The 25,775-nt window shown below is 47.4% G+C and overlaps 1 pseudogene; it reads right to left on the bottom strand.

Moving 5' to 3' along the window:
- Positions 1 to 13,077: 13,077 nt before the first annotated feature.
- On the bottom strand, positions 13,078 to 19,404 carry LOC124659146 (annotated as a pseudogene).
- Between the last annotated feature and the right edge of the window lie 6,371 nt (positions 19,405 to 25,775).

Raw genomic sequence — 25,775 nt, 5'->3', positions numbered from 1 at the left:
TTGGTCAAATCCCAGGTTTGACCAAGATTTAAACAAGTTTAAAACATGACAATGAAAAGGTAATCAATCCTGGATCCTTCATAATTAATAAGTTAGTCTAATTAAAATGAAGCTTTTGGGAGGTTTTTGAAATTTTCGTGTTTGAAACCAAAAACCACTTCTCTTCATGCTTGACTTCATAAGATAGAGTTTAGGGTTAGGGGTAGATACATGATTTGTATTATTTGAATTGTCTAGACCTTATTTATCATCTTTTAAATGCTTACTATATATATGACATAAGAAGACTATGTGCTTTAGTTTTTCATTTTTCTCGATTTTTTTAATTTTATGCCCATTTGAATCTTGGTCAAATCCTAGGTTTGACAATGATTTAAACAAGTTTAAAATATGAAAATGAAAAGATAAGCATGGATCCTTCTTAGTCACTCTAAAATAAAGCTTTTGGGTGGTTTTTGAAATTTCCATGTTTGAAACCCAAAAGCACTTCTCTTCATGCTTGACTACATAAGACAGAGTTTAGGGTTAGGGGGTAGACACATGATTTTTCTTGTTTGAATATGTCTAGACCTTGTTTATCAACTTTAATGCTTACTATATGACATAAGAAAACTATGTGCTTTGTTTTTTCATTTTTCTGATTTTTTTGGAATTTTGATGCACATTTGAATCTTGGTAAAATCCTAGGTTTGACCAAGATTTAAACAAGTATATAACATGAAAATGAAAAGGGAAGCATGTATCCTTCTTAGTCACTCTAAAATGAATTTTTTGGGAGTTTTTTGAAATTTCCATGTTTGAAACCCAAAACCATGCACTTCTCTTCATGCTTGACTTCATAAGATAGAGTTTAGGGGTTTGCGGATAGATACATGATTTGTCTAGTTTGAATAAGTCTAGACCTTGTTTATCAACTTTAATGCTTACTATATGACATAAGAAGACTATGTGCTTTGGTTTTTCATTTTTCTATTTTTTTATTTTATGCCCATTTGAATCTTGGTCAAATCCTAGATTTAACCAGGATTTAAACAAGTTTAAAACATGAAAATGAAAAGGTAAGCCTTGATCCTTCTTAGTCACACTAAAATGAAGCTTTTGGGATGTTCTTGAAATTTCCATGTTTGAACCCAAAACGACTTCTCTTCATGCTAGACTTCATAAGACAGAGTTTAGGGGTTAGCGGGTAGATACATGATTTGTCTAGTTTGAATAAGACTAGACCTTGTTTATCAACTTTAATGCTTACTATATGACATAAGAAGACTATGTGCTTTGGTTTTTCATTTTTCTATATTTTTATTTTATGCCCATTTGAATCTTGGTCAAACCTATATTTGACCAGGATTTAAACAAGTTTAAAACATGAAAATGAAAAGGTAAGCCTTGATCCTTCTTAGTCACACTAAAATGAAGCTTTTGGGATGTTCTTGAAATTTCCATGTTTGAAACCCAAAACGACTTCTCTTCATGCTAGACTTCATAAGACAGAGTTTAAGGTTTAGGGGTATAGATACATGATTTGTCGGGTTTAAATATGTATAGACCTTGTTTATCAACTTGAATGCTTACTATATGGCATAAGAAAACTATGTGCTTTGGTTTTTCATTTTTCTGATTTTTTTAAATTTTGATGCCCATTTGAATCTTGGTCAAATCCTAGGTTTGACCAAGATTTAAACAAGTTTAAAACATGAAAATGAAAAGGGAAGCATGTATCCTTCTTAGTCACTCTAAAATGAAGTTTTTGGGAGGTTTTTGAAATTTCCATGTTTGAAACCCAAAACCACTTCTCTTCATGCTTGACTTCATAAGACAGAGTTTAGGGGTTAGGGGGTAGATACATGATTTGTATGGTTTGAATATGTCTAGACCTTGTTTATCAACTTTAATGCTTACTATATGACATAAGAACACTATGTGCTTTGGTTTTTCATTTTTCTGATTTTTAAATTTTAATGCCCATTTGAATCTTGGTCAAATCCTAGGTTTGACCAAGATTTAAACAAGTTTAAAACATGAAAATGAAAAGGGAAGCATGTATCCTTCTTAGTCACTCTAAAATGAAGTTTTTGGGAGGTTTTTGAAATTTCCATGTTTGAAACCCAAAACCACTTCTCTTCATGCTTGACTTCATAAGACAGTAGTTTAGGGGTTAGGGGGTAGATACATGATTTGTATGGTTTGAATATGTCTAGACCTTGTTTATCACCTTTAATGCTTACTATATGACATAAGAAGACTATGTGCTTTGGTTTTTCATTTTTCTGTTTTTTTTTAATTTTCTGCCCATTTGAATCTTGGTCAAATCCTAGGTTTGACCAATATTTAGACAAGTTTAACACGTGAAAACGAACTGATAATCCCATTTGTTGACTCATTTAACTAGTTAATCCCATTTGTTGACTCTCTCGTTGACCAGGCACTTGAGGTAAAACCGAGTATATTGCACTAGCCGCATTAGTACTCAAGGGGAAAACCGAGCACACAAAAAATGCTACAAGTATAAGACTCGAGAGTATATCTAAATTTCCGTGGTTAGACTCGAGTACGCGTGTTGCGGTGCGTAAGGGAAGACGTGCAATTGTTGACGGGTACCGACGCGAGTCGCGGTGCGAAGTCGAAGACGTGCAATCGTGGACGCGTGTCGCGTTGCAGTAGCTCCAAGACGTGCGTACGTTAAATGGTGGACGCGTAGGACGCGGGTCGCATTAACCAGCCCTCGCCTTTATAGACGCCTCCTCGCACTATCTCTCCGTCACTCACACTCGCTCATGCAACGCCGCCTCTCACGTCCCATCATCTTCTCCAAAGCAAAAACCCTCTCCTCTCTCGCCGGCGAGATGGACATGGAGAATGCGAATCCCATCGTCCATGACGCCGTCGGCTCCAAGCGCGACGCCTCCCTCTTCGACGTCGTCCCCTCAAAGGCCGTCGCCGCCGCCGTGGCGGTCGTATCCCGCCGGGATGGGACCCCTATGAGCCGGTGCCGTACATCTCGCCTCCGAACCCCTACGACACCTGCATGGACGACCCATGGAACGAGGTAACTATGGTTTGCTCCCTTTTTTGTTCCCCATTCCTTTTTGAACCCTATTTTTGCCGGTTCCCTAGTAACTATTAGTGCCGATCTCGTAGATGGTTGAGTATTGGGTTAATATTTGCGCCGATTTTATTCCATTTTGCTTTGATCCCTTCTTGATTTCGTTTAAGATTTGGAGTTCTACTGTTCGAGTTAATTTATGCAAGTAATAATGGGATCTCAATCAGCTTAATTTATGGGATCTCGACCGATTATTTTATGCACGAATCAAAAGATATCAACCGTTTAATTTTGCAAATATTCTGGAATCTGTTCAAAATCAGATCCAGAATCGTTTCTTTGCCTATGATGAATCGTTGGACAAACTTTACAGCAGGGGTTCAACGAACCATTGCCGTGTACAAATCCGTTGTGCATGAGCTATGGATAGGTATTACATAGGCGGAGCAATAAGCGACCGCCCACGCAGAGGATGCCTCTACGGTGTGGCCGTTGCGGTGGGTGAGGCTCACCGGCACCTGGCCGCTCGTCTCTCTCGCTTGTCTGATTCTTCGACCTCGGCCGAAATGGGCGTCCCGGCCAGTCACGACGGGTGACGGCTTCACCGGGCACCCATGCCGCTCGTCTCCTCCGCTTGTCTGGTTCTTCGACCTCGGCCGAACGGCGTCCCGGCCGTCGGCCGAAGGTGGATACCAATGATGTTTATCCCGCCGAAGATGTGCACGGCGTGCGGGCCACCACGGCAGGTCTTCCTAGGCTCGTGCCGGACGCGAACCTCGACCCCTTCGACGATTTCGCCCAAACGTTCGGGCCCGGAGGATGTTGAGGGTGATGACGAGGAGGTACTTCTCTTTACCGAAACCGTCCCAACCCTCTTTGTGTCATATTGTTGTTCACATGGTTTGCACGAGCCTGGTTCTTGATTGATTTGATATCCTACCTTGTTCTTGTAGATGTAATTGATTCTACGATTCGTAAGATCGGATTCTAGTTTAATTTCGACTAATCCGCCATGTAGTCACATAATCAATTTATGTGTTCATACTTAGTGGACTTGCAATTGTTGTGGCTTATGTTCATGGTTGTTCATAGGGTTTCTCATGATTTATTACGATTTCTTCTGCCATTTACTTGTTCTACACATTTAATTTTAGGGTTTCTAAGGTTTGATTATGTTAGTGGAGTATTTATTCGATCCGTCATAAAAAACCTGATTATGTAGTACTTAATAATTCATAGGAGTATTCTGATGACATGGACAACAACAAGCTAGGTGCGCAGGGACCGGAAAAGCCGCTATGTTCTCAAGCGGTTGAAGGGTGGTGAAATTCGTTTCTGCATGCGCGGGGAGCTATTTTGCCCATTATGTGGCAAATTTCTCTAGAAGGACATCCACAGCCTGATCCAACATGCGATGGGTGTAGGCCTAAGTACATAGGGGGAAACACCGCCCTGCAACCCAGGCCAAGCACGCGTCATATGGCCTCTTCCTCCAGAATTACGTCTTGCCTAGCTTGCTCCACGTCAACGCCCCGCTCGCTGGCCCTCATGCTCCTGGTCATGTTTAAAGTTCATATGTGTAATCTTAATCCCTTTGAAGTTCAGCATTAAACTCTACTAGTACAACCGTGGTGGTCTTGTGATGTAGTACTCTTTTGATGCATTTGTGATGTAGTAGTATTTTTTTGAAATGATATAGTACTATCTAAGAAAAGTACTCCCTCCGATTCACATTCATTTCACATCAAGAAATATGGATCAGAGCGGGGAGTAAATTAAACATGGCATCTCGTGCATGAAGCTTGACATATCGATCAGGTTGGCTAGAATAGCAATACAATGCTGCTCATTAGGCAAATGCATGCCATGTACGATAGTATACATCCAGTAAAGAAGTCTATACTGACATAAAAAACTACTTTGGGGATGAGAGTCAATTGGGGCATCTACAATATAGAAAATCTTGCTCGTAGATGATTTTGGCTAAGAGGGTTTTACTCACATTACACGTGCCACTTTCCTTGTCTGCAAAACAAGTTCCAATAAAGGGAGAGGAAAGAAGAGGGTATTGTGGGCGAGATTGAACACCTTTTTTATGTGTTAAGCCGAGGCCTCGTTTAGATGAGGATTTAGACTTATGCCTAACAGCACCAACACACCCACAAATAATTTCGCTTGCGCGCACCACCGTTCATTAAAAATAACAATATTAGCTCGCAAGATTAAGAACGAAGTGAATTTAAGTAACTTGGTAAGCTTTTCAAGCAATATATTCAGAGAAAGAGCACACATGTTCGGCTCAAAATAATCATAAGAGAAGAACAATAAATCTAAGGCACCACATGGATTCATACCTTGAGTCGACGCGGGCTCGTAGAAGGGCGGCCGCGCCTCGAGGATGCCGGGGACGTCTCCACCTCGGTCTCACATGTGACTGCTTATCGGCGGGTGGTGCGCCGCGCCATGTAGAAGATCTATCAAGAGAGGAGAGCCCGATGACGCTACCGACGCCTCAACCTTGATAGCACCGACCTGTTGCTCCGCACCGAGATGCGCCACGTGCAAGATTTAGCGGATGCACCAATTTTAGAGATATGTCATGATCATTGTAACAAATTTCAACGTGATGATGATTTGATCTTGTACTCGGCCTTGAACATAAGAACTAGTACAATCTCACATTTTTTTATCATTATCCTTTGCGAGATTTAGCGGATGCGCCAAATTCAGAGAAATATCATGATCATGGTAACACAATTTTCAATGTAATGATGATTTGATGTTGCACTCGACCTTGAACATAAGTACTAGTACGGTCTCACAAATTTGTATCATTATACTTTGCAAGTTTTAGTGGATGCGCCCATTTTCACAGGTAGATCATGATCATGGTAAGTTGGTAACAAATTTTCAACGTGATGATGATTTGATTTTGCACTCGGCCTTGAACAGAGGTACTAGTACGGTCTCACAATTTTTTATCATTATACTTGGACCGTGGCCAAATTCAAAATCTCATAGCGGCAAAACTTCCCGCCCACAAAATACAAAAATTTCACACGCTTCCAAATTCCCATTCTACCCCCGTGGAGATGGCAACAAAGTCGGTTGGTGGGGGGTCTGCCCGTCATTTTTTGGATCACCACCTCCCTAGCCCGAAACCCTCCCAAAAAAAATTCATTTCCTCGTACCACCCACCGGAACTTCCCAAGTCCCTCTCTCCCACCTCCACGACCACCGCACCGGAACATCCCCGCCGGACTTCCCCGGCCTACCCGAGCCCTCGCGATCCTCGTCATCCGGCTGCTCGCCGGAGCCGCTTCATCGACGCCGTCATCAACCGGACCGGATCATCCCCGCCGTACCTCGAAACCATATGCTCATCCAGCGAGCCTACCGCAGTCGGCTTCAGCCTGCGGTATCGTCCACCCCACCGGAGCCGCTTCGCCGGATCCGTCGTCCACCGCATCGTATCTTGCTCACCGACACCGCCGTGCATGAACCGGATCTGCTTCACCGGCGCCGTGCATGATCTAAACTCTTCTACTCGTCGCTTTTCTATTGCTTGCCTCGCAAGTTCTTGTTTAATCTTGGGGGAACCTGTTTGTGCTAACGACGCGCCGTTACGTTTTTGCAGCTGAGATGCGTAATCATGAAGTGTAATGGCCGTCTCTCCAACCCCAAGTAGCACATGTAGCGTACTTCATCACCGGATCTATCAACCCCGTGAAGATCCGCTGTGACTCCTACAGAGTGCTTCTCCTAATGTAAGTCCCTTGTTTTAGCGCCATGTTCTGGGGTCAGATGCTTGTTTGTCTGAAGCTCTTTTAGTTCATTCCTAGCTATGACCGTAACACGTTGCTATTTTCTACTTCATTGCTAACTTTAAGCGATTGAACATTTTGGTTTGCATTCTCGCTCCGTAGATGTAGCCATCATAACTTCTATCTTGCTCAGCCGTTGTTACAAAAATTATAGGTATTATAGTAACATCCTGCTATTATTTAGTTCATGGCCAATTTTAAGTAATTGCACATGTTGGTTCGCATTCCCCGCTCTATAGCTTTTGGCATCGTAACTTCTATATTTGGTTTACATTCCTCGCTCCGTAGATCTAGCCATCATAACTTTATCTTGCTCGTCCGTTGTTACAAAAATTATGGCCTCGCTACTATGTTGTTTGTGCCAATTTTTTACTCCATGAACATGTTGGCTTGCATTCCCCGTACTACAGGTGATGCCATTGTTTTGTATCTAGTTCATTGTAAGCTAACAAAGTAAGGACTTAGTTTGGCATGCTATCACTCGCTTATCTAGCCCGTAGTACAAATAAACTTGTCATACTACTAGATAATAATTTTGCGTGCCATCTTGTTCTTCAAAAGCTGCATTATTGACTTGTTTCTCCGACTTGGCATGACGCTCACATATGGAAAGCTGAACATATTGGTTTGCATTCCCTCTTATACAAGTTCACAGTGTGATCCCACTATATTCTCAGTATCTGGGTCCATCCTAAGCTCCAGGATTAACTATCCTCTATGTGTTGCTCATTACAAGTTTATATCCCGAAACATCTTGATTTGCATCCCCTTCACTATAAGTTCAGGAGTATTATTTAGTTCACGGCCAAAATGAAGTAATTGCACTTGGCACATGTTGGTTCACATTCCCTCCTCTTTAGCTTTTGCCATCGTAACTTCTATTTTTGGTTTACATTCCTCGCTCTCGTAGATGTAGCCATCATAACTTCATCTTGCTCAGCCGTTGTTACAAAATTTATAGCCTCGCTACTATGTTGTTCATGCCAATTTTGTACTCCCCGAACATGTTGGTTTGCATGGGACTCGACAAGTAGTAAGTCCGCTGTTTCATTCTAACATGCTCTGTTATATTGGCCGTTGGTATGCGGCATGCACTCTTTGTTTGCTTATTGTGCGCATTACAATGATCTTGTTATAACGACGAAATGATGAGTTCCAAATTCTTTGGCAAACAATATTGCAGTTGTCTTTGCGTTTCCATTGTTGCTGTCTTAACTTGTAATGTCTTTGTTTCATATATAGGTGCTGCATGGACAACTTAAAAGATTGCCGGATCGCTTCATTGTATTGCTAGGTTTAATTACCATTCAATTTCTCTGGGTTCTGTAATATTTTTCAAACCCTTGCAACTCGATGTAATATTTAGTTAGTTTTTATAGTTCTTTCGCGCATTTTTTCTTTGGTGCTTGTGGTAAGTGAGGCTATCCGACGTAAATCAATGCTGCGTAAATATTCTCGCATCTAAATCACGAATTCCCATCCCTTAAACGGCCCAATTAAGCGAAATCACATACGTGCCGACCCGCAAAATCCTAAAGCGCCTTTTACGCCGGCATATAAACAAAGAACTAAACGGGCTGGCCCACTTACTTATTGGGCCAGCCCACTTGATTTCATCGTGGACCCCACACTCTTATTGGGCCAGCCCACTTGCTTTAAGGTGGACCCCACCCACTACTGGGCCGGCCCACTAACTAGTTGGGCCAGCCCAATTGCTTTTGTGGTGGACCCCACATACTAAATGGGCCGGCCCTTTAAGACGAAAGTGGGACCCACCAGTGTTTTTGGCCCGGCCCACTAGCGTGTTGGGCCGGCCCACTTGCTATATGGTGGACCCCACATACTAAATGGGCCGGCCCTTTAAGACGAAAGTGGGACCCACCCTGAGTTTTGGCCCGGCCCACTAGCGTGTTGGGCCGGCCCACTTGCTATATGCGGGACCCCACATACTAAATGGGCCGGCCCTTTAACAGAAAGTGGGACCCACCAAGATGTTTTGGCCCTGCCCACTATCTTGTTGGGCCGGCCCACTTGCTATATGGTGGACCCCACATACTAAATGGGCCGCCTTTAACCGGAAAGTGGGACCCACTCGTGTTTTTGGCCCGCCCACTATCTTGTTGGGCCGACCCACTTGCTATATGGTGGACCCCACATACTAAATGGGCCGGCCTCTTTAACAGAAAGTGGACCCACCTTGCTTTTGGCCCGGCCCATCAGCTTGTTGGGCCAACTCATTTGATCAAATGTGGACCCCACGTACTAAATGGGCCGGCCCGATAGCAGAAAGTGGGACCCACATGCTAATCGGTCGGCCCACTAATCTTCTTGGGCCGGCCCAGCTGCTTTAATGTGGACCCCACTTTGTAAATGGGCCGCCCGATACCAGAAAGTGGGTCCCACATGTCTTGTGGGCCGGCCCTTTTGCCTCGTTGACCGGTCAAACGAGTGCATCTCGGCCCGGCCCACATGCTTAGTGGGCCGGCCCATTAAAGTTTTGACCAACTAACCTTAGAGGTTAGGCCCGACCCACGTAACTAATGGACCAGCCTGACCTATATAGTTGACCGGTCAACCTAAGTCGCCGGCCCGGCCCGCAAACTTAATGGGCCGGCCCGCTTAAGACGTGGGCATGCCTCGTGTGGGCCTACCATCTACCACGGGGCTTCAGCCGGCTAACGCCGTTAACCGCGCTAACGGCGTCCGCCACGTGTCGGCTTGCATGACGTCGCAGTCAACGGGCTCCCTGAAACCCTTGGGCAACGGTCCGATTTTCCGTGGCGGAAGGGCGCCCAAGCGCGACGGACCGAAAAATCGTCGTAGGACTTTGCTCGACGCAGCTTCCACAACAGAACCCATATCGTCGGGTTAGGCCCATAGGCGACGAAAAATACCCCTTAGCGGACGATTTTGAGACGTTGTCTATCAGAACTTTTCTTGTAGTGTTCGTAGCCCGGGTTTCTTTCCCGTACGTTCAATCTCGTGGTCCTCCTTGTCCCAAATGGGTTGTTTTCCTCGGTATCCGCCGCTTCCACAATTGTGGACCCCTATGTTCAATTCCCGCATCTTCTTCCCCCAGTTTGTCCATTTTTAGCATTATTAGTGTCTAAGGACGACTTGAATGCATCAACGTCTTCTTTGGAGAGCGACGGATCTTTGCTACTTATGTTCTCCCAGCTTTCACAAGCCTCGATCTTTGTCTTCACCCGGTTTCTCCAGCTGCTCAAGGCGGTGCTCATCTTCGTGAGAGCTAAAGAGTCCACCATTTTATTGAACGGCTCCGGGAAAGTGTATCGTTGGTGAAGCTTCTGGATGAGGGTATCGACCAAAGCCGCGTTGGCCTCGCTTCTGATGACATGAGTGTTGATCGACACGGTTTCATGGACGATGCACCCTAGTTGCATGGTGTACCCTTTGGCAACCTCCGAAGGCTCCACGGTCGTGACGTGGCGTGACGTGACGAGTCGAGCCGAGTCGAGTTCGGAGTCGAGTCGAGTCGAGACGAGACGAGCGCAGGGAGGAGGAGGAGCGCGCGTGTAGCACTCCTATTCTCACTCACTTACTAGTGGTGGAACAACCCACCTTATAAGGTGGTCTAACTTCCTCCCAACTTTCCATGTGGGACTAAACTTCCCACCTTCGCCACCCTAGTACGAGCTGCCACCAACTTGGGCTCAAACTCACAAGGCTGCCACTATGTGGGCTTTGAGATTTATAGGAAAAACTGAAATCTAATTTGGGCCACTAAAAATGGGCCCAATATTTCAACAGATGTATCTCGTCTACTTCTTGTCGCCTTCATCCTGAGCAAATGGCTCAACTCCAAGATCAACAAGATTATGCGATCCTAGTAAATTTGAGGTCATTGCCTTGTCAACTGACTAAAATTTTGCCACCCTAAGCAGCTAGGTGGGTTCATGGGTTTAGCATAAAGGACACTGGTCTTCTTTACATCGGCATTTTGGCTAGCTCAGCATTTTGGCTTGGATGACTCTGGTTCGAGTGGATTGCACAGGACTAGGCCATGGGTAGGGACGGCGACTTGTGCTCCAACAGTGACCTTGCGAGGTCGTCTTGGGAGATGGCTCAACTGCAAGTTTTTGCACTCTAGGTGGCTCTCAAGAAGGCACAGCAGATGACAGTTTTGCAAATGGCATTGCATGGGTTTGTGGATCAACAAACAGTATAAAAGGAGAGGTGCATACCTTCTTTTCCCAGACAAGGACAGTGTTGCTTCTGTTTATTTAGATATTGTTTCGTAAAATTCCTTGATCATTCAGAGTACACATAGCGTGTAAACGCACATGCGTCACTTAGTTACACAAAATGTTGTAGTCTATCCCACGGCTCCTAGTCTATCCCACGGCTCCCATGGCTGCTCAGGCAGCCTGTGGTAGTGTTGGTTCGATGCTTGGTACCATCGCTCCGCCTCCTCCAACTTGATTTCTTTTTGACGAATATGTGGATCTTGATTCCCTCACTGGGAAATCCAGGTGTTTATTTCACACAAAATAGACCAAAATAGCAACAAAAAAAAAACTCCTTTCCACCATTCAGTCAAAGGCAGAAGGGATTATTTTTAAACATAAGGCCAAAGGCCCAGCTTTAAATTAATAAAGCCACATACGGCAGATACAAGAGTGCTTACAAACAGCTTACAGGAAACAGGCACCAAGCAAACTAAGGATACACCTGAAACACAGCTAGAGATGCCTACACCACAGCACGACACCGAGAAGACTCCTAAGGCAGCGAGGTTGAGGAGAAGCGCAGCCGGGAACACGCCGGCGTCTGCTCCAGCCGAGCAACTTAGACCCGAGCTCCACCGTCTTCACCTCCGGAAAGGACTCCCGGTCCCTCGCCCCGGTTCGAAGGGCGTCGAACCATCGAGGAGGCAAGCGGTTCCCCCAAGAACACGGCGGACCCTAAGACGACTAGGCTGCCGGGGGAGAATCCACCATAAGCGTCCGAAAGCTTCACCGAGACCACCACCACCACGAGGCACCACCGCAACATCGTACCGAAGCTGCCGGACGAAGACGCACCCGATGACGAAGCGACGGAAGGGACGCCACCACCCCATGTTGCTGCCCAAGACCACCAAAGCCCGTATACGCATACCGCCAAACCGCCATTGTTGCCGTAGAGGGAACCCTTTCCCCTCTCGCCCGAGCGAGGCGTCGACCAGCAAGCAATGGCCTTTCCGCGGCCGGACACCGGACCAAGCACTTGACGGACGACATGGGCGAGGGCGACGCCAAGCAAGAAATGTCGCCACGGCCACCACCAAACACAGCCAGCACCGCCTGCACCTCTGCGGTTCCCCGAATGGCGCCTCCAAGAAGGGGAACGACGCCTCAACGCCGCCGCCATCCGCACGGAGAACCGGGGCTTTCGCCCGGTTAGAGGAGGGGTTAGCCGGGGTGTTACCTCAACGAGACCTTCGGGAAGGGAGCCGGCGCCGGCGGCGTGCGTCCTCGTCGTGGCCGGCCAGGCTGACCAAGGGTTTCCCCCAGCACCACACACCGGCACCCACCCACTGCCGGAGCACCCGGATCCGGCGACCGAGCCACCAAGATCCGGGATTGGCGGGGCGCGCGAGATCGGGTAGGAGAAGGCTTCCTCCTCGGAGTCCGGAGCAAGGGCCAGCCACCTACTCCGCCGAACCACGGCCGCCGTCTCCCCGCCGCCCGCGCGGCCGAGGAAGATGGACCGCACCCACCACGGACGCCCCCTGCCGCGGGGCCGGCGCCGTCCACCCACCCGGGGCCGCCGCCCGGCTGCGAGACCCCACCGCGGCAGGCGGACCACCGGGAGGAGACCACCGAGCAGCGCGGCCGCGGCAAGGAGATCCCGGCGCGGAGTTCCTCCGGCCTAGTAACCGCGCGGGGGGCTGAGGGCTCGGATCCCCGCCGCCCCCCTTCACCGGCGCCGCTTGCTTCGCCGGCGGCGCCTCCGAGGACGGCGAGGAGGAGGGGGAGAGGGAGGGGGCGGGCGGCGGCGGCGATTTAGGGTTCGCCCTCCCGGTCGCCTGGAGGGGGCGACACGAGAGAGCGGTACAGGATGCAGCCTGGCTAGTTAATAGGGACGCCGCAGAAGGGATTATGCAACACATGCCCATTGAAAGACCTAGGTTACAAAACTGGCATGAGTTAGGAAAGTAGGGAACAGTTTCTTAGAAAGCACTTGCGGTGCTCGCTCGCAGGCCCGTATGCAAAACTGGCTTTGTAACCACTGCCTTCATTGACCGGTAACTATAGGAACTTACAACACACATCACCCAAAGCAGAAGCAATACTCAATACAAGGCTCCCCTGAATTATTCTCAGCACGGCAAAGCACATACATTCTTCTATACGCAATACATTCTAGTATATACATAAGTTGCCTTCCGTGTTGTGCTTCGAGAGACACAAAAGGCATAGTTTGTGATAGTAAACTTCCAACTGCAGTATAACATTACCCCTTGTATTGAAACTTTTAGCGAGAAGCCCCAATTGCAGTTGTGACTTGCCGCTCCACTGTTTGAAGTGCTCAAACAGCATAAAGGCGGATAATCTGGTTAATCTTGGCACGGCAAATAGGACACCCCCATTTCTTCGACTCTATATCCTTCAAGCAGGACATGCAACCAGCCATGTGCCCACATGGAATGCAGGCTCCTTCCACAGGAGCATCCAAGCAAATCACACAAGTTCCCGAAGGAGTGTTGCCACTGCTGCTTGTATCAGCATCATTTTGTCCAGTTTTTGCAGAGTTTACAGTTGTATCACCTTCAGTCTGTGGCATGGTTACATCAACTGGTGTGAAATCTATGGAAGGATACTGAACAGGGCCAGCATAGAAGGTTCCTTCAGCAAGTGGTGGCGCGGTTGGTGTTGGAAGAACCGGAAGCACAGTTGGTGTTGGAAGAACGGGAGGTACAGTTGGTGTTGGAAGAGCCAGAGGTGCCACCTGTGGAATCACAGTCAAAGGGTTGTTTTGACTTTTGTGAGGTCTTGATAAACTTTGGTTAGAGCTTGTTCCAGGCATGTCCCATCCATTGTATGTGCTGCTGCTTGGGGCATCAATCTGCACTTGGCCACTCATCTTTGAAGGTGTGGTAGAGTCTGGTGGGCCCCACCCATTGAGAGAGCTGTTCGCCTTGTTTGCCCAGCCACTGTTGTTTGTAGTTGATGTCACTGGCTGAAGGTCGGGCACTCCCTCTGCTATAGCAGATTGGATGGAGGCATTGATAGCCATCGCTAACTCAACATCCTCCTTACTGGGAGTGGATGACCCTGAAGCTGCTGAACATGAATTTATTGGTAATGGATTTGGAGTTGGGGCACTCACTGGTCGTGCAGGAACCATGCTGGCAACCTAAGAGGATCTTGCGAAAATTAGATTGGAAAAACTCTACTCCCTCCGGTTCATATTACTTGAAGCTAATATAGATGTATCTAGACACATTTTAGTTGTACAAACATCTATTTTAGTACTAGTAATATGGATCGGAGGGAATACTAAATAAAAAAAAAAAAAATCTCATTGTATACTGATAAAACGAACCATATACTTATCTACATCGTTCAAAGACAATGTTGAACACAGTGAAAAGCTAGGTTACTCTTCAAAAATACTATATTAGCTTTCTAAAAAGGCTTATATTTTGGAAAGGAGGTAATAATTCAGAATATACCATGAATGACTAGTTAGCGAGGGGAAACATTAAGAAAGTTCAGCTTATATCACCTGTGCCATGCCACAGCATGCACTATAAAATGATCGAATCTGCTGCTTGTCACCTTCATTCGCCGATAAAATCTTGTATCGAGATTCTGTAAATTTTGAAAGAAAAAATAGAACGGAATGACCTAACAGTTCACCGTTTAATCTTTGAAGTATCATTTTTAACTGCAGACCATCTGAGAAACAAAGCTATGTCCAAGTGCCCATAATAGAAAGTACAAGTACTATATAAAATGTACTGAAAGGTCACTACAAAATGTAAAGTACCCATTTCATCAGAAAGCTTTGCAGTTTGCAGGAAATAACAATAGTGCACTTTCTATAAAGAGATTAAAAATTCAATACATACATGTATGCACATGTGCGTGGGTGTGTAAAGAGCAAGATGAATTCTACAATGTAGATATAACAAAGTAGCTTTAGAGAGTGAGAGATTTCAAATTTGCAAACAATTAGAATGATCAAGCATGCATGACTATGAGCGCAGGTGTAGCAATCTTTGTTCTCTTATGGGGAAGTACGAAAATCACGAGTTCATCACTAGAGTAGCTCTCCAGGTTCCTAGCTCTAACGAAAAGTTAACAAACGAAATATATCATTTCCTCATGCCAAAAAGCATGGTAAATGGGATAATAAACTTGATTAATTCACAACACATAATAACTTTTTAACACCAAAGAACCATGTGTTCTGTTCTTTTAGCAAATTATTTCTAACAGTCAGATGAACAAAATATAAAATTGCACTAAATTGGGAAATATTGATAAAGCATGTACACAATCTGCGAACAGGCATTTCCAAGTAGTATGAACTGAAAACGCAAAACATTATTACACATACTTGTAACTTTGTCAAAAATTGTCATGGAAGGATCAGCCAGATTATACTTTGGTTGCTCAACTTGAGATTTCCAAAGTTTAACTACAACACGAGGTTTAGCAGCCTGCTTATTCATAAAAATAAAATATTAGAAATAACAGAAACTCGGTAGCATAGATCCACAGAAGATGCAATAAAAATAGCCCAAAATAAAGCAGCAGCCCAGCGAAACTTCCATACCTGCAAATCAGGATATATGGCCAACTCAAGCTTGACAGGTCTCGTTGGGTTCCCTACTTCCACGAGGTAAAATCACCGCCCAACTGGGGAGCAGATTCAAGTTAGAACAGAGAAGCATAAAATATACTACGCGATGATCCTCGCATGTATGTGCTTGTGATATGCAGGTTGATTAATAACATAGACTGTGCAGAATCTAATGCGAAGAAGGTTATGGGAATATTACATCTTTCTAGTCAGGAACTGAGGAGCGAACGCTTCCAAGAAACCAGGACCATAATTCTCCCTCATCCATCCACAAAAGAGAAATCCGTCCCTGAAAATAATTAAACAAATACCAACCAATGAAAATGGGTAAGTTATGTTAGTACACTAGAGGAAAAAAGGATATCAAGGGGAAAAGAAAAAATATACCTCTATAGCCCTTACAACATTCACATGGCCCTTTTCTCTAGCCAGATCAAGTGCAGTATTGCAATCATCATTTGTTATAAAGGGGTTAGCTGCAAACAAACCCCAAAGAAAGGTTGTTTAATATGAAAACTTTGAAGCAGCAAGAAAATGAGGCATGGTCTACTGAATGGTATACCTCCATGTGAGAGGAGTAAATGGACAGTCAGCTCAAGCCCTTTCTTGGCAGCATGGTGCAATGCAGTTCCATTGTGTGATCCTACAAGTAGAAAAGAAAAGAAAAAAATCTCTGTCATGCATTCTAGTCTAGGAATAATAATTGAGAACTAAAGGCAATACATTAAGCAGAAACGTGCAGATACCAGGCCGGTATGCATTCACATTTGCGCCCAACTCAAGCAGAAGTTTAGCCACGTTGTGCAGATCAGCGCGCATGCTGGCGACCATGAGGGGCGTCTTCCCTTCCTTGTCGATCCACTGCAAGCAACATTTGAAGCCGAAATTAAGTGAATGAATCCCCAGGTATTTTATAGATAGAAGAGTGGGATGTGGAAGGGGGAAATAGAAATAGAAATTGTTATCCTTGCCTCAACGCCTGCACCCTGCGCCTTGAGGGTCCGAATCCCCTCGATGTTGCCGTAATTCACCTGCTGGTACAGCAGCTCCTCCTTAGTTGCTGCAGCCCCATTTGGACAGCGCAGAATTTGAGGAATAAGCGGAGGAGCACTTGTCTCTCGCGCCAAACCTATCAGTAGACGGAAGATTTGGGCAGGGGATCCTCCAAGCGAGCAGCTCTCTCCCGCGCCCGCCGGCCGCCGCGGGCAGGAGAGGTTGCTGCGTCGCGGAATCCGGAGGTCTCCGGGGCACAAGATTTGGGATCCCCCGCCGCGTCCGCGTGAGAGGGGCGAGGTCAGGGTGCGGATGGGTGATTATTACGGGTGGGTGGGACTTTTAATGCGTGCTTGTTTGGAGAAGAGAAACTGGTGAGAAATTAAGCCCAACAATTTTCTTCCGGTCTTGTGGTTTTGCCTTCGGGGCCAAGAGATTGGAGAGCTGGGCACGCCAACGCGGGATGGGATGTGACGGCACCATGCGGGCTGTTTGGGGATTTCACATCCCAAACCTGCTTCTTGCGCCTTGCGAGACAAACAAACACGGTCAGGGTTGACTAATGACTATGATATAGTAGTAGTATTAGCATCTTCAACACTGCAACGCATTTCGTCAATAAGCTAACAAAGGGGAGATTTACCCAGGTTTGAGACCTTCGATGAGGTAAAAACCTTACTCCTATGTTTGATCTTGATTTATCGATGAAAAAGGTTACAATGAGGCAACTGATAGACTATGTGGTGATGCTCTCCCCGGACGGTAAGGTTACTAGGGTTTAGTGTATGCGAGATTGTGTAGGTTGTATGGGTTGTGCGTGTAGAATACGGCAGGCCCTCTCATGGCTTTCATATAGGAGTCAGGATCACGAGAGTCATGCACAAATTCGATTAGATTACATCAAGATCTAATCTATCTTTCCTTTAAACAACATCTTCTTGCCTTGTCCGTCAAGAATCCATCCGCTTACATCTTTCCATCGCCGCAGCTCGACGTATTGGTCCATCTGGGCCGCAGAGATCATTGTGGGCTCCTTGTTGGGCCATGGAAGGTAGGCTAATATCAGGTACCCGAAGGGTAATGCCCACATCAAGGTGCTTAGACAAAAACCGGTGCTAAGCAGCGGTGCTTATTTGTACATAAGAGGTGTAGTCATATGTCTAGTATAAATAAGCGTTGGTGCTCAGAAAAAAAAAACCAGGTTATTTTTCTAAGCACTCCCATTGTATGTCATAATGGATATCCACGGTTTTAAGTTGTGGCCCAAGAATGAGTAAAAAAGAAAAATCAAATGTTGTCCATGTGGATCGACTTCTCCCGTATCGCTCCCACGTGGCGATCTGACGAAACCCTAGATCGTGCGCCTCCTCCATCCCCTCTCACTCCTCCTCCCCTCCCATTGCCAAGGGGTGCGGTCGGGCGAAACCCGATCGACGGCGGTTGAGGGGACTCTTCATCCTCTCGCCATGGGAAGGGGTGGACGTGGGTCTCCTCCTGCGAGCCGGGATGTGGTTCTCTCCTCGGAATCCATGGTGGCGACGCTTGGGATCGATCTGTAGCGACGCACGGTGATGTGGTGGTGCGCACTTGGCTCCTTCGAGCGGCCGCATCTGCAGTGGTTGCGGAGGTGGTGGCTCGTTCCTTACCATGGGCCAGGGACGACACTCGTCGGTTCCTGCTCGAGAAGGGGCAGAAGATCTAGGCTTTGGCTAGGTTGCTCGGACGTAAGTGGTGTGGCTCTGACATAGCGGATATGAGCCAGGTGGGCCTGGATCCCGCCGACGGTGGCGTGTCCATGACGTCCATGCAGCGTCAGTCGTCGAGCAGTGGCACTAGGGATTCTTCATCTATTGATGCGTAGGCTAGTGGGTGGCGAGGATAGCGGTGTGAGGGTTGACCGTCGGACAACCAATTTGGTCGGCCGCGGGGTTGGACGTCTGTGCGCGGTGGGTGGTTGGTGCGAAGCGGTCGGGCTCCAGCAAGGAGGTGGCGGCCACTACGAGTTTGTGGGCCAGATATGGGCAAGGTGGGCTAGGATATGGCCTCGCTTTACGGGCCTTCAGGCCCGAACTCTGCAGGCAACGGTTCCCCCTTCCTTCCTATTACCCTGTTGTTACCGTACATTCCCTGTACGCATGTGCGATCTCAAGGAGCTCTTGGGCCACAATCGTTTGGGGATGTGGTTTGATGGAGTTTAGAAGAACGCACGTGGGCTTCGCCATTCCTACATGTAAATCGTCGAGGCAACCCATCTCCACTCCCCTATGAGTCACGGAGGAAACCCTAGGACCAATTGGCTGGTCCGGGTAGCATCGTCGTGTCGACGTCGCAACCCTTCTTGAAGGTGTTACCTTGATACTCAACGACCTATGGTGTATGTAGCGTGGTGAGACAACTTCGGAGGGCGCATCGATTACGAGGTCACCATGCTTCGTTGATCCACGGTTGTCTTCCTGCTGTATCAATTTTTATTTTTTGTTGGGCATGTCTGCGCTGATTTCCCAACATTTTACTTTTCCGAATAATTGTATGGTGTGATTGATTTAATTATATAGTGGAACGAAAGCCTATTTCGTGGAAAAGTTGTGGCCCAATACAACGACCTACCACATGGACCATCTCGCAGTCCAAATCTGTGTCCGCTTTACTGTCCACGTCGCATAGGGACGGCATGTCCTTCCTACTCCGCATGTCGGCCCGGTCATCAGCGGCACAACAACCCGTCATGGTCTTATTAAATACTTCCTCGGTTTCAATGAATAAGACTTAAGCCAAATAAAATTTGATCAATTTTTTAGAAAAATATAAACAAATACTTTATCATATGAAATATATTTTATGATTTATATAATGATATTGATTTTGTATTTTGCATGTATTGATGATTCTTTGTAACAACTTGGTCAAAATTTGCAAAATCTTACTTTTTTAAAATGATATAAGGCTTATTCATTGGAACAGAGGTAGTAGGACCCATGCTAGCTACCCCACGTGCAAACCCTATCCCTACTTGACTCCTCGCTCGCACGGTGGCCGACGGCACCAATCCTAGACTCCATGGCCCCGGAGAGTGCGGTGGTTCGAGAGAGGGAAGGGTGACCACAAGGAGTCTTCTAGCGCGGCCATGCCCTTTCGCCTACTCCTGGTGGGGCCAGGCAACACGTGAAATGTCCACTAAGGTGGCGCACAACCTTTTGGGAGGTCGCGGCGTCATTGCCATGGGGGAGACGTTCACATCCCGACTAGTTGGCACCAAATCCCTAATAGGGTTCCATGTCGCCCGTCCCCGCATCTGGTGATGAGCGCTAGATTGAGATCCAATGCCGCCTCACCCACCTGCCGTTGAACCTGCATGACAACCTTCGCATACGTGGAGGGGTCGCGCCACTTGGACCGCTATTTCGAGTGGGAGCTCGACAAGTGGAGCGTCCGGGCTAGGGTGGACCAGGCGCCCATTGAGGAGGAGGATTCCACCAACTCTTGCTGGCCGGTCAAGGAGCCTGATATTGATGCCAACTTTGTATTAAGATAAGATTTAACGCTAACTATTCCTAACACTTCCCCTTGGGGGCGTGGATCCTCTGCAGTTGTGTTACTGCTGTACACGTACAGTACTAGTGAAAATCAACCGTCGAATTCAATCCAACGGGCCTCTCTTTGCACACAGAATTAGAAACAAAACTTCGCTATATTTAAGGAGACACGGAGGGAAAATCATCTTGGCGCCAAAAACCTAACGTGAGCACTCTATACTTGCGCCAAAAAAAGAGCACGATCATCTCCTCCAGACAGAGGGTCGGTCTCACCGCTCACCGCCAACAGGTGTACGACACTATCGATCTCCAGTATGTACGTACGCCTCACCGCGGGCAGAGACATGGTGTCCATCCTCCTCAGTTCGTAGGGGCTCCCTGCCGCCAGCAGCGAGCGGCTCAAACGGCCGCAAACCGTAAAAATAAGTGTGGAAAAAATAATTAAACATAATTTCCATAATTTGGGGCTCAAAAGTTCGTGTTTTACAACTAAAAAAAGGAAAACATAAAGATAATGGCGCCGCCGGCTATTCGGGTCCTCCCTGCCGGGCGTCTTCTTGGTCTCCTCGCCATCGTCGATGAAGACCTACGACGGCGGACACGCATTCACCGCTGGGTGGAGGAGGCGGCAGGCTACCTAAGCTACTAGCGGTGCCGGCGCCGGTGTGGCCTCCTGCGATCGTTGGATGGCCTCCTCTTGCCACTTGGCGCGCTCCTCCGCCTCGGTGACGGCCATGGCGCGCGCCAAAGCCTCTCCCTCCATGAGCTTGGCCTCCATCGGCTTGTAGTCGAGGTCATCGTCATCCTCCGGCAGATCCTCGATGGGCCCTTCCACGACACCATCGAGCCTAGAGCGGCGAGTCCACGGCGTAGGCGGGTCTCAACGCAGATCCGGCGGCAGGTAGGCCTTCCCTCGTAGGATCTTCCCGACGACGAGTAGGGCCGCGCGGGGGAACGGTGGGCACCGTCCCCGGAACACGCGCCTGGTTGAGGTGTCACGCATGTGGCAGGTGGACGGCGGTCGGATCTCCTCTCCTCGAGCATGGCGGACGCGCGGATGGGATGGGCGGCGACGGCCGGCGCTGCGTCCCTTCTCCCGTCGGCTCTCCCCGGGCCGGCGCGGTTGGGATGGGCGGCGGCGGCCCGCTCGCGCTCCTCCTCCCGTCTGGGTCTCTCCGCAGGCACTCGGCGGGGGCTGGTGGTGGGTGGCGGCCAGGCCCATGGCCTGCGCCAATTTCCCACTGCCTCTCGCCGGTGAGTGGAGGCAATCTCGGGCTTCACCCACGACACGAGGTCGCTCGGGGCAGCAGCCTTGGGTACGACGGTGGTGGTGGCCCTCTTCTTCGCCGGAGAGGGTCGGCCTGCGGTTTGTGGTGGTGGATCTATCGATCTATCACCGTGTTCCGGCGGCGAGATGGAGATGCATGGAAGCCGGCGACGGAGTCGCCGGTGGAGGGTTGGAGTGGCCGGCTGGGATGGTCGCCGGACGTGGGGAGTCGACCTGAATAAAGGCGGTGGTCCTAGGGTCTCTCTTGCGTGAAGAGGAAGACCTACCGGAGGCCTGGACTCGTGAACTAGCCGGAGTGTTGAGTTCCGGAAGGCTCCGCCGGCGAATGTAACAGTGCTTTTTTGCCTGGACTTTGCTGGATCGGTGGTATTCGGTCGTGCGCACCCATGCATTTATTCCGACCGATTGGTTGTGGAGGGAGCGGCGCGAAGCTCTTTTTCTGTGTTGACATCAAGTGACTATGAATCCATGATGAAAGTCGGAAGAAGAGAAGTTCATGAAGGCCGGAGGGGAGGACTAGCTAAGGGAGGTTCAAGCCTCACGGCTTGTTGAGGGACTTGCTTGGTGTTCCGGGCTTCACATCACCGGTATGAAAGTGGGGCGACAACACGGGTGAAGTTGAGAGTCCTATCTTTCGGGGTGAAAACCCAAGGTCCGGCCTTAGCTTGGTTGTGCTGGCAATGACCTTGTTGGAGGCATTGTTTTGAGAGCGGGGACTATCTTCAGGGTGAAAACCTAAGATCGTTGATCGGGCGACGACGGTGTTAGAGCACTCTTCCCTTCTTGGATGCGTCGTTTTTGGAGAGTATGTATTTCAGGTGTTGTCTTGGCGGTGGATGTATTGCTGTTGTTAGGCCCGAGATACTGTAGCGGGACTTTTGTTTCTTAGTTTTCTTTTCCTTTTTTTGGATGTGTGCATCCGTAGTACCATTAAGGTGGTGCGTTGTGTTAGGCCTAATACTTCAAGAATAACACCAGATCGTGAACAATAGCCACTAGAACACCTAATGATCATAATCAGAGAGGTTTAGAGATGCATTACGGGGCATTGACGATCCCATCGACGCCTGCGTGAGGCGGAGCTTGGTGTGGCGGTGTTGATGACGGACTTGTGGTCGATGGTGATGCGGGGATCCTCCTCGATCCCCTCGGGCCGCCACCTGCACCTTGCACCGGAACGGGCGACGAGGTTCTCCAGCCTTCCCGTTGCTTGTGCGCGGACTGCGATCGGTGCGGGAACCTTAGGAATATCGGGGAGCGGCGAGACTAAGGCGACTGCACGGATGAGATCGCTAGCCGCCGGGGCTCCCTTTTATGTGCGCATGCAACAGGGGGCCACGAACCATTGGTTGGTTAAGCGACGCCCCGATCTCGGGCGTTTAGAGATAAGTCCACGTGCTGAAAGGTCGTCCTGGACGTTGGTCCGTGGGCCCCCTTTTCTTCTTAACGTTAAGTGTTTACGAGAAATATCTCTTTTATACGTGTAGCGAACTGACGAGTATCTTAACTTGACGAGATCAATCCAACATTCTCCTCCTTGATCGTTAGGTTAACTTCATTTGCCCATTCTCCATAGAAATAATAAACCAAAGTGAGGTGTTGCAACAGCCAATGAAAATGCTATTGAACCTCAACACTTATAGCATACCGACCTATTTCGGAAATGGATAACATAATACTTATTGGGAGTGGTTCTTATTGTGGTCCCTTTATTCCCGGAGAATCATAAGGCTTCCAGTAATCCCATGCGGCAACATGCTCACGAAAGATTACTGGGTGGTAAGCCTTTCGTTAGCGGATCCGCAAGCATACGAGTCGTACTTATATGCTTAACATTAGTTGTTTGATCCTGGATCCTATGCATCACAACATGATACTTAATGTCAATGTGTTTGGCAGCATCACTTGACTTGTTGTTATTCGCATAGAGAAACTGCGGGTTCATTATCGCAGATACAATAGAAGTTGGTTTTGAAATGTCGTCGACCACTTTAAGTCCGGGAATGAAATTCTTTAGCCATACGGCCTGCCCAAGTGGCCTCATAACATGCTATAAACTCTTGCTTGCATCGTAGATGAAGCAACTATAGTTTGTTTGGAGCTTTTCCACGATATAGCTCCTCAGGCAAGTGTGAATACATAACCTGACGTGGATTTCTTACTATCCACACAACCGGCATGATCGGAATCCGAGTAACCAACAACTTGTAGGTTATCGGACCTTACGTACGTAAGCATGTACCCTTTGTCTCTTGCATATAACGCAAGACTTTCTTTGCGGCCTTCGGTGGTCTAGTCACGGGTTTGATTGGAATCGCCAAGCATCCCGGTTATAAAAGCCAAGTCGGGGCGTGTACAAACTTGTGCATACATGATGCTTCCGATCAGCGAAGCATAAGGAACCGACTTCATCCGATCGGCTTCAATTTGGTTCCTCGGACATTGAAATGTCCCAAACTTATACGCCCTTGACTACCTGAGGGCAGGTGAGACGAGCACTTATGCATATTGAATTTCTTTAGTACTCGTCAAAGTATGCCTTTTGTGATAGTCCCAACACACCTTTAGACCTATCTCGATGAATCTCAATGCCGAGGACATATGAAGCTTCACCGAGATCTTTCATATCAAAATTGGAAGACGAGAAAATTCTTGGTCTCGTGCGAGCATATCCTTATCCTTGCAGGCCAATAATATGTCATCCACATACGGTGACTAATATTGTGAACCTCATCTGCCCTTAAACTTAACATAAATGCAGCTTGTCCTTAACATTTTCTGGTAAAACTAAAAGTTCTAATAATCTTATCGAACTTGAGGTACCACTATGCCTTGAAGCTTGCTTCAAGCCATAGATGGATTTCTTCGTAGACGACATGCTAAATGTTCCTTTCCTTCCACAACAAAACCTTCGGCTGAGTCATGTACACGTCTTCATCAAGGTCGCCATTTAGAAATGCCGTCTTAACGTCCATTTGATGCAATTCTAGGTCGAAATGAGCTACCGAGCCATGACGATCCTAAAAGAATCTTTAGATGACACAGAGAGAAAGTCTCATTATAATCGATTCCTTCTCTCTCGTGTGAAACCTTTTGCCACAAGTCTAGCTTTGAACCTTTCGATGTTCCCTTTGGGGGTCGTACTTAGTTTTGTAGATCCATTTGGAGCTTACTCTTTTGGCGTCATTAGGAACTTCTACTAGGTCCCAAACATCATTTGAGCTCATAGATTTCAACTCTGTCTTCCATGGCGATTTGCCACTTAGGCGAATTCAAACTCTTAATGGCCTCCTTGTATGAGGTTGGATCCTCCACCTTTCCTATATCATCTACATCCTCACTCATGTAGGTGATATAATCATCTGAGATGGCTTTTCTTCTTTCTCGATGTGATCTTCTCATAGGCGATGGTGGTGGAGGGGCATTATTATTATGAGGATCTTCTTCATTATCCGACTGGTGATTTTCTTCACCTTGGATTTGCGTTATCATTAGTTTCAGGATCACCATCGGAGTTGAGGACCGAAGCGTGGAGGTTCGATCTCAACATTAGAAGTGATTCTCCTACCGCATTGGTAGAACGACCTTTTTGATAATCGGGATGGAGCACACACCCGCTTTTCCTCAAGATCGATCTTCCTTATTTCATTAACTTCATTATCCTCAAAAAATACCGCTTCGGGTCTCCACATACTTAGTGGTATGACATCGGGCAATAGAAACGATATCCCTTTCCCCTGTGCGGGTATCGAACTGAAGAAACAACTAACCGCTTTTGGGTCTAACTTCTTAAGTTGTGGATTGAAAATTCTAGCTTCAGCGGGGACAGCCCCACACACGTAAATAGTTCAAGCTCGGTTTCTTTCCCGTCCACATCTCGTGAGGTGTGTTCGGTGCTGACTTAGTGGGAGCAAGATTTAAAATAATGTGCAGCCTTCAATGCCTCCATCCATGGGCTTACCGGCAAACTTGCATGAGCTGAGCATGCTACGCACCATATCCAAAAGCGTGCGATTGCGGCGCTCAGCCACACCATTTTGTTGAGGTTCACCAGGCATTGAATAATGGGCAACAATTCCATTCTCGCTAGGAATTTGCCCACAAGGAGCGTGCCTACCGTAATACTCTCCCGCGATCAGATCGTACAACTTTAATTTTTGCATTCGGCTTGGTTCTCAACTTCGGCTTTGAACACTTTAAATTTGTCCAAAGCTTCCGATCGATCACGTATAGGGTAAATGTACCCATAACGGGAAAAGTCGTCGTGAAGGTGATGA

This window comes from Lolium rigidum, chromosome 1, assembly GCF_022539505.1.
Source record: "Lolium rigidum isolate FL_2022 chromosome 1, APGP_CSIRO_Lrig_0.1, whole genome shotgun sequence".
NCBI lineage: Eukaryota > Viridiplantae > Streptophyta > Magnoliopsida > Poales > Poaceae > Lolium > Lolium rigidum.
The sequence above is the reverse complement of the archived record's forward strand: the minus strand, read 5'-3'. Positions and strand labels throughout refer to the sequence as shown.